At 36.6% G+C, this 10,415-nt stretch overlaps 1 long non-coding RNA gene across 1 annotated transcript in view; it reads left to right on the top strand.

The window, feature by feature from the left end:
• The window catches only part of LOC110332852, a 13,184-nt gene extending 5,602 nt beyond the window's left edge, over nt 1–7,582 (top strand). Inside the window, exons 2-3 of the long non-coding RNA XR_002381043.1 lie at nt 5,448–5,747; nt 7,164–7,582. This is a non-coding gene — a long non-coding RNA (uncharacterized LOC110332852). The remainder of the gene's footprint in view (nt 1–5,447; nt 5,748–7,163) is intronic.
• Nucleotides 7,583–10,415: the final 2,833 nt, after the last annotated feature.

Here is a 10,415-nt window from a genome sequence, read left to right as displayed (position 1 = left end):
CATTTGTATGCCATGTTGTTGTATGTATGCCATTTGTATGCCATGTTGTTGTATGTATGCCATTTGTATGCCATGTTGTTGTATGTATGCCATTTCTATATACAAGGCTTACTAATTTTTCTTGTACTAAGACACTTTGCTGAAAGTATTTGCTGAAAGTATTTACCATTTGTAGGCGTTCCATAGGTCAGGTTTTAGGATCACTTATTATACTATCATATCATCTGCAATTAGTGATACGTTGAATTCTTCCTTTTCAATTTTTATGACCTTTATCTCCTTCAGTTGTCTTATTGCTGCCACAAGAACATCAATTCCTATATAGAGTAGATAGGGAGAGAGTAGACAGCCTGTCTTGTTCCGGATTTTAGTGGAATTGCTTTGAGATTTTCTTCATTTAATTTGATGTTTGCTATAGGATTGTTGTAAATTTCCTTTTGTTTTTTTTTTAGATTTATTTATTTATTTATTATATGTAAGTACACTGTAGCTGTCTTCAGACACTCCAGAAGAGGGCATCAGGTCTTGTTAAGGATGGTTGTGAGCCACCATGTGGTTGCTGGGATTTGAACTCCGGACCTTCGGAAGAGAAGTCGGGTGCTCTTACCCACTGAGCCATCTCACCAGCCCCCTTTATTTCCTTTATTTATATTCCTTGTATCCCTGATCTTTCCACGACTTTTATCATGAGGGTGTTGGATTTTGTCAAAGGCTTCTTTTTTATATATAAATTTGTATTTTTAATTGGATATTTTCTTTATTTACATTTCAAATGTTATCCCCTTTCCCAGTTTCACCCCAAGAAACCCCTTAACCCATTCCCCATCCACCTGCTTCTATAAGGGTGTTACCCCACCCACATATCCACTCCTACCTCCCCACGCTGGCATTATCCTACACAGGGACATCAAGCCTTCACAGGAACAAAAGCCTCTCCCATTGATGTCCATCAAGTCCATCGTCTGCTACATATTCAGCTGGAGCCAATAGACCCGTAATGTGTACTCTTTGGTGGGTGATTTAGTCCCTGAGAGCTCTAGGGGGACTTGTTAGTTGATATTGTTGTTCTTCCTATAGTGTTGCAAACCCCTTCAGCTCCTTCAGTCCTTTCTCTAACTCCTCCATTGGGGGATCTTGTGCTAAGTCCAATGGTTGGTTGTGAGCATCCACCTCTGTATTTGTCAGGCTCTGGTAGAGCATCTCAGGAGACATCTCTATCGGGCTCATGTCAATAAGCACTTTTTGGCATCCACAATAATGTCTGGGTTTGATGACTGTATAAGGGATGGATAGATCACTGACCTCTCATCCAGAGACCTTGAGTTCAATTCCTAGCAATTAGTTTTCCAACTTCTAATGAGGTGATTACATGAATTTCTTTATTCAGTTTGTTTATAAGGTGGATTATATTGATATATTTTTGTTGTTGTTGTTGTTGTTGTTTTTGTTGTTGTTCATGTTGAACCATTCATGCATTCTTGGGAAGAAGCCTATCTGACCATGGTGGATTATCTTTTTGATGCATTCTCAAGTTGAGTTTGCACATATTTTATTGAGTAATTTTGCATTAATATTCATGAGGGAAACTGGTCCGTAATTCTCTTCCTTTGTTGCTCTGAGTGCTTTCTATTCTTTTGGTATCTGGCTGATCATATCATCATGAAATGAATTTGGTAATGTTGCTTTTGTTTCTATTTTTTAGAATGATTTGCAGAGTATTGATATTAGCGCTTCTTTAAATGCCTGACAGAATTCTGCCTAAAACTGCCTGGCCCTGGGCTGAGGCAGTTCTTGCAAGCAGAGCAATTCTGTGAGAAGCTGAGAGAAGCCAAATTGAATCAGTCAGTATGGAGAGGCATTTAAGCCAGAATAGCTGAGTAGAACCAGTCAGCCAGAGGTCAGAAAGAACTAGGAAGAGTGAACTTATACAACAGTAATCCTCTGAGACACCAATGACTTCAAGCATATAAAATTACTTTTACAGGTATATTTGCTTCCTTTTGATCTAGAGCTTTAAAGTATCCTAATAGACACCTTCAATTTCTTTATGAAGGCATTTAGTACTATTAACTTTCCTCTTAGTATTGCTTTTATTGTGTTCCATAAGTTTGGATACATTTTACACTTATTTTCTTTAAATTATAGGAAGTCTCAATTTAGGAAATCTTTATTTCTGCCTTGACTCAGTAGTCACTATGTAGAGAGTAGTTCAGTTTCCATAAGTTTGTAGGTATTTTACTGTTTCTGTTTTTGAAATCCAACTTTATTCTGTGGTGGTCTCATAGATTCCAGGGGGTTCTTGTGGGACCAAGTATGTGGTCAATTTTGTAGATAGTTCCATGAGGGGCTAAGACGATGGTGTATTCTTTGTGTTTGGGTAAAAAGTTCTGTAGAATTCTGTTAGTTCTACTTGCTAGATAACATCTGCTAGCTCCATTATTTCTCTGGTTTTGTCTGGATGATCAGTCTATTGGTGAGAGTAGGGTACTGAAGTCTCCCACTATTAATGTGTGATATTTAATTTGTGATTTAAGCTTTAATAATGTTTTAAAAATGTTTATAATATTTATAAATATGAATTTGTAATGTTTACAATTGTTGATGCATTTGCATTAAGAACTGACATTTCATCTTGATGGATTTTTCCTTAGAAGAGAATGAAATGTCTTTTCCTATCACTTTTTACTAATTTTCATTTGAAGTCTATTTTGTTAGATATTAGAATTGATATAGCAGCTAGCTTCTTGGGTTTATCAGCTTCGAAAGTCTGTTACCAACTCTATATTCTAAAGCAATGTCTGTCTTTGGTATTGATGTGTATTTCTTGTATGCAGCAGGACAGGTGCTGTTTTTGCATTTAATCTGCAAGCCTGTGTCATTTTATTATGAAATTCAGTCCATTTTTCATGAGAAATATCAATGACAAATGATTGTCAATTCCTGTTATTTTGATGTTGGTTCTGGTGTGTATGTGTGTGGTCCCACTATTTTGGTTTTGCTGTTGTGAGATTATTTATTTCCTGTGTTTTCATGGGTGCAGTTAACCTCTTTGTGTTGCCGTTTTCCTTCACACACACACACACACACACACACACACACACACACACACCAGTTAATTTTTGACAAGCTGTGACTAGTTCAAAGTCTGGGCACTCCTAAACCTTACTCTGATACCCCAGCCCATCTGGAAGTTGGCAGTGGCCAGTTACATGAATTTTTACATTGGCTTTCTGTCCTGCAGTTCTTATATCCCATCCTTCTTTGTGGAGTCATGGCAATTCTCTTTTCCTTTCTCCCAGTTCCTTGCCCAAAGTAATCTAAAGATTCTGCCCCTTTCTATCCCCCAAGCCATTGGCTGTTTGCTCTTTATTGATTGATCAAAAACCAATTGGGGACAAGGATCTTCAGCATTTAGACATGAAGATTCCCAATTAATTCAAAACATTAGAACCAATTCCCAACATTTATTTCAGGAATTTTTTGGATTTAACATTTTCTATGACTGATATGTATATTTCTTCTATTGTATATTTAATGCTTAAGATTGTCTAATCCATCCCTTATATTCTGTTGGTCATGCTTGTACCTATAGTTTCTTTTCACTTTCCTAGATTTTCCATTTCTAGAATTCCCTCAGTTTATGTTTTCTTTATTTCTTCTATTTCTATTCTCAGGTCTTGAATAATGTTGTTACTTTTCTTCAACGGTTTGTCTTTCTTGACTTTTCAAAAGGCATTTATTCACTTCCTCTAATTGTGTTTTTCTGGATTTCCTTAAGGGATTTATTAATTTCCTCTTTAAGGATTTCTGTCATCTTAATAAAGTTCATTTTGAGTTCATTTTCTTGTGCTTCAGCAGTGTTTGGATATTCAGTGCTTACTGTACTCAGATGGCTGAGCTCTGGTGGTGACATATGGCCTGACTGTTGTTGATGACGTTCTTACACTTGTTCCTGGGCTTCTGGATTTAGGTGATTATAGGTCTAGGTGTAGATTTCTGAGTCTTTTTTTGGATTGATTTTTTTGTTGTTGTTTCTTGTTTTTGTCTCCCCTCTTGGTCTCATTTTTTTTTTGTGGCCTGCACTTCTGGGAGCCAGTGTGTCCTCTGGTTCACCAGGGAATCTCTGTCCAAGTTTGTGGCTGGACTTCTGACAGCCAACCTAGTCTTTGGTCCAGCAGTGGGTCTCCAAATAAATTGGGTGTTGGGCTCAGTGAGGAGGAGGCTAGTGGGGTTTGGGGATAGTGTGGGGAGGGGGACTGAGAAAGTGGAGAACGTTTGTAGGTGGGCTGTCTATCTGAAGTTCTGGCTGCTGGAAAGGTGTCAGCTCCAACACTGAGTCTCTGCCTGAGTTTCCTGTCGGTTCTTTTGACTGGTGTGGCCTGTCCTCCTGGCTGGTTGGCATGACATGCACCTGTCTTTCTGACTGTCATAGCCTGGACCTGAAAACCAGTAGACATGGAGTGAGGACATGAGAATGGGACAGACAGTAGGGATGGAAGGGGTGGCATTAAGTTGAGTCTCTGTGACGATAACCAAGGGAGTGAGAGGGTTATGAGGTCAAGTGGATCACTTACCTGTTATTCTGAGTGGTAGGGCCTATACCTGAGCAGTAGATAGCAAATTATAATTACTCTATTTGACAATTATATAAATTTGCAATATAAATTGCAAATTTAGATTGCTAAAATTTAAAGCAATGTCAACTACATTTTTAAATTTTTAAATCCAATCTATCAAATGAGTTTTCTGATCATAGGTTGAATTTTATCATAAACATTTCAACAACTACCATTATATCATCCATAGTCTCCATAGGCACTATGGTAATATTCAAATATGGTAATATGAATATCATTTATAGTCTTTCATTGTATATGAATAATAAGACAAAATAAACAACTATGGTTGACATTGTTTCAAGAAGCAAACTAAAGAAGAAGCTTTTACCAAAGGAACATTCTCATATTCCTAACTCTAAAGCACAAATAGAGACTCAATTTTCTCTTTCAAAAGACAAACTTCAGGAGAAGCTCATCAGTAAATGTCCAAGAAATAACTTCATATTTCTCATAGTTCTTCAACTTGACTATATAAGCTATATTATCAAGGAATCCTCTTTAGTAATTACACTTTGAAAACTTAGATTCTTTCAGGCATTTCTAGAATGAAAGCTAGATCTGTTTGAAGAAAAATGTAGTTACTTTCTATGCTCTTAAAGGCCAGGCACAAACGTTATTATATACAGCAAAGTGATCAATATTACTTTAATATTAATTTAATATTACCAGTGAAGATTTTTAAGCAGGTTCTTAAACCTAGAATATTTAAGGTATTCTAATTGGCCATTTTATATAAATGAATGTTGATGGCTTATTCTGTACTAAGTTATAAAGTTGATATGGGGTGCTTTTATGAATTAAAAATTAATTATTGACACAATATTTCAGGTATATTGTATCTTGTTTTCTTTGTTAAAGAAATAAGTTTCTCAGGCCTGCACCATTTCTTCCTGTTCATTGAACATTTGCTTCTACTTCAGCTAGTCTCAAGATCTCATCCTGGGAAGAGATGAAATATCCTTGATGGAAAGCACTTTAGCACAAAACATAGCCAAATTCAAAATAAAAATAAATATACAATCTCATCAATCAGTACCTCAGTGACAATAATGGCTCAATTCATGTCAGTATTGAGTCCCATGAATGTATGCTGTTAAGAGGTATAGCCACTTCGAAGTCTTGGGACAGGTAGGTACAAATGGCTGTAGTCTTTATGAATAAGAGAAATGTCTATAAAAGAGAAAGAATATTATCATTTTCCAGAGCTGTTCTCCAATCCCTGGTGAACAGCCATCTTTTAGTACCTGTCTACAAGTTTGTGTGTGTGTGTTTTATCCCAACTGTAACAACTGCCAACTTGTCAAATGAGGCAGCTTTTGCTTCTCCATGGCAACAGATTTGTGCCCTAAGTAATGGGATTTCCATATTGACAACTGGAAAGTGTCCCAAATAACTGCAAAAAGCACCTGGAGTTTAATTTCACATCTTAACATCCAGAAGGAAGGTTTTTTTCTTTCTTCTCCTCACATGTTAAAGCAAAGTTATTTATATACCTCACAACTGATGGTGTGATGACAGCCCAAGCTAAGCAGAGATCTGAAAGATTCAATAAACTCAGCTTCCCTGGAAATGGTAAACTAATGTCTTTCAGAAGATTTGAATGATTTGCCTAAAATAACTAGGAATTTTAAAGCATACTTGCATTTAAAATAATGATAAGATAATAGCCTCTCATCATCTTCACAACCAAAATGGTAAGGCTGGAATAATTTTACATGAAAGACCTGAAGCTTTCCTTGTCAACGTGGAAGTAAATGCCAGAGAACAGGTAAAAAATACATACTTTGGGAACAGAAATAGGCATTTTTGAACAAAAGAGGCAGAACTGTATCTTGCTCCCTAATGGAAATTCTTTATCACTAAAAATAGCACACTGGAAACTGACAAAATGGTGTGTGTTTGAGTAAGCCTGAATGATAGATAGTGACCTGAGGCATAGATAGGCTGTGAGCATTATTCAAAATCATGCACATTGCCAGTCTTTGTCAAGATAATATTAAATCTTTAGTTGTCTTATTCATGGTGTGTGTGTGTGTGTGTGTGTGTGTGTGTGTGTGTGTGTGTGTGTGCTGTGAAGTTATAATTTTGAGGAGTTTTGATTTTCCTTGCTTTACCACATCATTCATAATCATGTTTTTATTCTAATGACACGGTCTTCTCTTGGGANGTGAAGTTATAATTTTGAGGAGTTTTGATTTTCCTTGCTTTACCACATCATTCATAATCATGTTTTTATTCTAATGACACGGTCTTCTCTTGGGATTCTGCATTTGACTTCTTCTAAACCTAGAAATTAACATAACTGCAATGGGCTTTCAAGACCTTGACATTAATTCTTTCTTACCCAATTCCTATACATACCATTAATCATCATTGTTTCGAACTTCCTTGAAAATAAAGTTAAGTGGCACACATTTGCTCTGTAATAATCTTAATTCAATTTGTTTACTCACAATTTGGTAGGCTTTATGGCCAACACTGTGTTTTGTTGTGTTTCTCAGTTTGAAAGGTTAACCTACAACTGTTTTTGATTACCTGATACAGACTGAAGATCTCACTGGAAAGTTCAACAAAATAGATTGACCGATCCCATTTTGGCAAAATGAAAGTCAATGGCCTCATCCTTCAGATTTGCCTAAATCTGGAGCTCCTGTGATGGAAATCCACAGGCTACAAGTTGGGCTGCATGACTGAGATGCTTTGGGACCAGAATTCATGCTCAATGACATCTCAGTTGCTGGATGCAGAAAACAAAGAATAACAAAAAAGAATGTCAATTCTGTAAAACACAGAGGAGCGATTGAAGGAAAACAAAATCAAAATCTTATTTTCTTTTAAGTTATCTTGATATATGGAGAGTCATGGCTTTTCATCAATCCCGTGAGTTTAGCAATATTACTCCACAGTGTCTAATAGTCAATTTTGTTTCTGATTTTCTTTTATTAATAAAAGAAGGAAAGTTGAATTAAGCATGATCTCCTTTGTTCCTCGGTTGCATGCTCTATGCACCAGTTCAACTTATCAATTCACATATTGCATCATAGTGAAAGACAATTTTTAGACATTCATCATTCTTATCAGCAGCTGGACTTTTCTTTCAGAGATTCAAGTCTATTTGATATCTGCCCGTTGAGACAAAACTATCACCTACTGCACTACTTACTATACAGCCTCAGCTCCAGATATCTAACAAGGGGTGACTGGTGCATTTGACTGGCACTTGTTGGAAGAGTTAACAAGTTAGCTACTACATAAATGGCTAGTAGAGACCCAGCAAAGTTTTTCAACTTCCTTCCATGCACTGGGAATTCCTTCATGCAAGGTATTGCTCTACCACAAATAACAGTGGTGCTGAGGTTTATGAGATGTGGGTTTATCTAGATGACTTTTGCTATCTAAAAAAACTCTCACATTCATTATTGCTGTGCCAGACTTTACTCTGCACTATTCACTTCCCCTTTCCCCATCAAAGTCACTACTTTGATTATCTCCACCACTAAACAAGAAAAGGACTATTATAACCATCCAAGAATTCTCCAATAAGTTACATTACTAACTAGTTATAAATTTTAAACATTTGAATGTTTTTTTAATGTTTTAAAATACTGATTATATAATACCTTAAGTAGGTTTAGCCAAACTGAACTCTGTGCTATATCTAGAGAACTTTATTTTCTGAGTATCTTCACAATCCTGCACTAAAGTGTGTGTGTGTGTGTGTGTGTTAAAGATAGAGTGAGAGATACCTATGCACCTTGGATGTGTTAAGTTTAAGTATATACCTTAATATGCTATTTAGCTTCTTCATGCAAATAAAGATGTTTCTACTAGGCACCACTGGTCAGCAAATAAAAGCTCAGAGCCAGTAATAGATTTCTTCTTTTGGATTAGTTGGCCAGTGAGATTCCATAGAACTCTAAATTTTATAGTAATGTTTTTGAGTTACTCTCTAGAACTGACATCATGTATCTGAATAAGAGAACAGGGAGAAAACAAACTTCTTCAGACATGAAAAGCTCCATTCCTACTAGTTATCTTCCATATGTGGTGGGAGTGGCTTTGCAAGCTACCACTGATGATAAAGTGATCATTATAGTCTTTTCCAGCTGTCAAACATGTGAGCTACAATCATAATTGTCCAGGAAAGACATGTCCATTTGATAGAATAATGGTATGAATATCTTGAGAGTAATCAAGCACTTTCTGACTGGATTTAAGTTCAATTCCACAAGCCTAAGTTCATGTTTAACATTACAGTTGGGCAATGAGCCTATGGACAGACAAGCAATTGGCTGTAGGGGAAAACCTATTACTTTTGCTCTGCTCACCAGACAGTATTAAACTGACTCTTAATGACTTTATTATATCTATAGATTAATGCATTTGTCAACCCTCATCATAGAAAGTTCTTTTTGGAGTAGATTATGATTAACAAAGAGATCCCTTGACCCTAATACAACTGGTCAAGTTGCAGAATATTCAGTCAGTCCTAAATGGGCATCTCTAACATATCCTCCACATCACAAGGCTCAGGGATCATTGAGGAAGAGGGAAAGGACAGCCCTTATTGCCAGAGGTGGTGAAAGAATACAATGAAGCAGTGTCCTCTGTATACAGTGGGGAGCAGTAAATATAAACTCACAGTTGTTATGACAGCATGCACTCAACTTCTGTAAACAGAAGCTAAACAAAATTCTAACATGGACTGCTAAAGTGAGAGTGATGTACTGGTGCTCACAAATGACAGCTTATGAACAAGGGCAAGTCATTTTCCTGTAAGATTGTTGCTCCTGGGAAGTCAGCCAAAATACTCTAGAGGAGGACCATACATGCAAAAAATTAATGAGGACCACAAATTGTACTTGATGATGTTATATAAAGAAAAAAACATAACACATGGAAGAAGGGGGTGAATCTGGGAAGAGGAAGTACATACAATCCAAACACGTTGCATGACATTCTCAAAGAACTAGTAAAGAAAGACTTGTCTCATTTCTTTATGCATTTAAAAATACTTGATGCTTTAAAAGCAATACCTTTAAGACTATTTATACAACTATACAATAGAAGACATTTAAGGCTACAGTACTTACAGGACTTATTATACATGATATAAGTGATATTTACGGTGTGGTTGTGTTTACACAGAGTTAATGCTAATTTAACACCTTCTAAAAAAATAAGAGGCTAATGGGTTTTCAAAGGTATTCTCAGAATAGCTGTTTGCAATCATAGGTGGAGAGCTCTGAAGTCTGTTTTGTCCTAAAAATCATAGTTGTGGTCACAGAGCACTCTAGCTGGAAGTCAATGACAACATTAAATTGGGTCCTTCTACAGATGTAGTATTCATACTTCTGTACAACCAAAGCTTTATTAGCTGGGATAAGTTTCTGAAAAGTGAATCAACATTTTTTTTTCCAAAAATAAAGAAACCTAGATGGGACAGATGACTCAGTGGTCAAGAATGCTTTGCGTTCATGCAGGGGACACAGATTCTGTTCCCAGCATAAGCACCAGGCAGCTGCTAACAACCACTTGAACCACAGGGCACCTGACACCCTTTTCTGATCCTAAAAGGCACCTGTGTGTTTATGGGGCATATAGCTTCCTCTGTGTCTGTGGATTGCAGCTTTACTTAATAGCTAATATTCACTTATTTTTTATTACATTTTTTTTATTATTATTTTCTTTATTTACATTTCAAATGCTATCCCGAAAGTTTCCCATACCCCTCCCCCCAACTCTGTTCCCCTTCCCACCCACTCCCACTACTTGGCCCAGGCCTTGCCTTGTGCT

Source organism: Mus pahari, chromosome 15 (genome assembly GCF_900095145.1).
Source record: "Mus pahari chromosome 15, PAHARI_EIJ_v1.1, whole genome shotgun sequence".
Lineage (NCBI taxonomy): Eukaryota > Metazoa > Chordata > Mammalia > Rodentia > Muridae > Mus > Mus pahari.
Note: the sequence above shows the minus strand (reverse complement) of the source record. Positions and strands in the feature narration are given on the sequence as shown.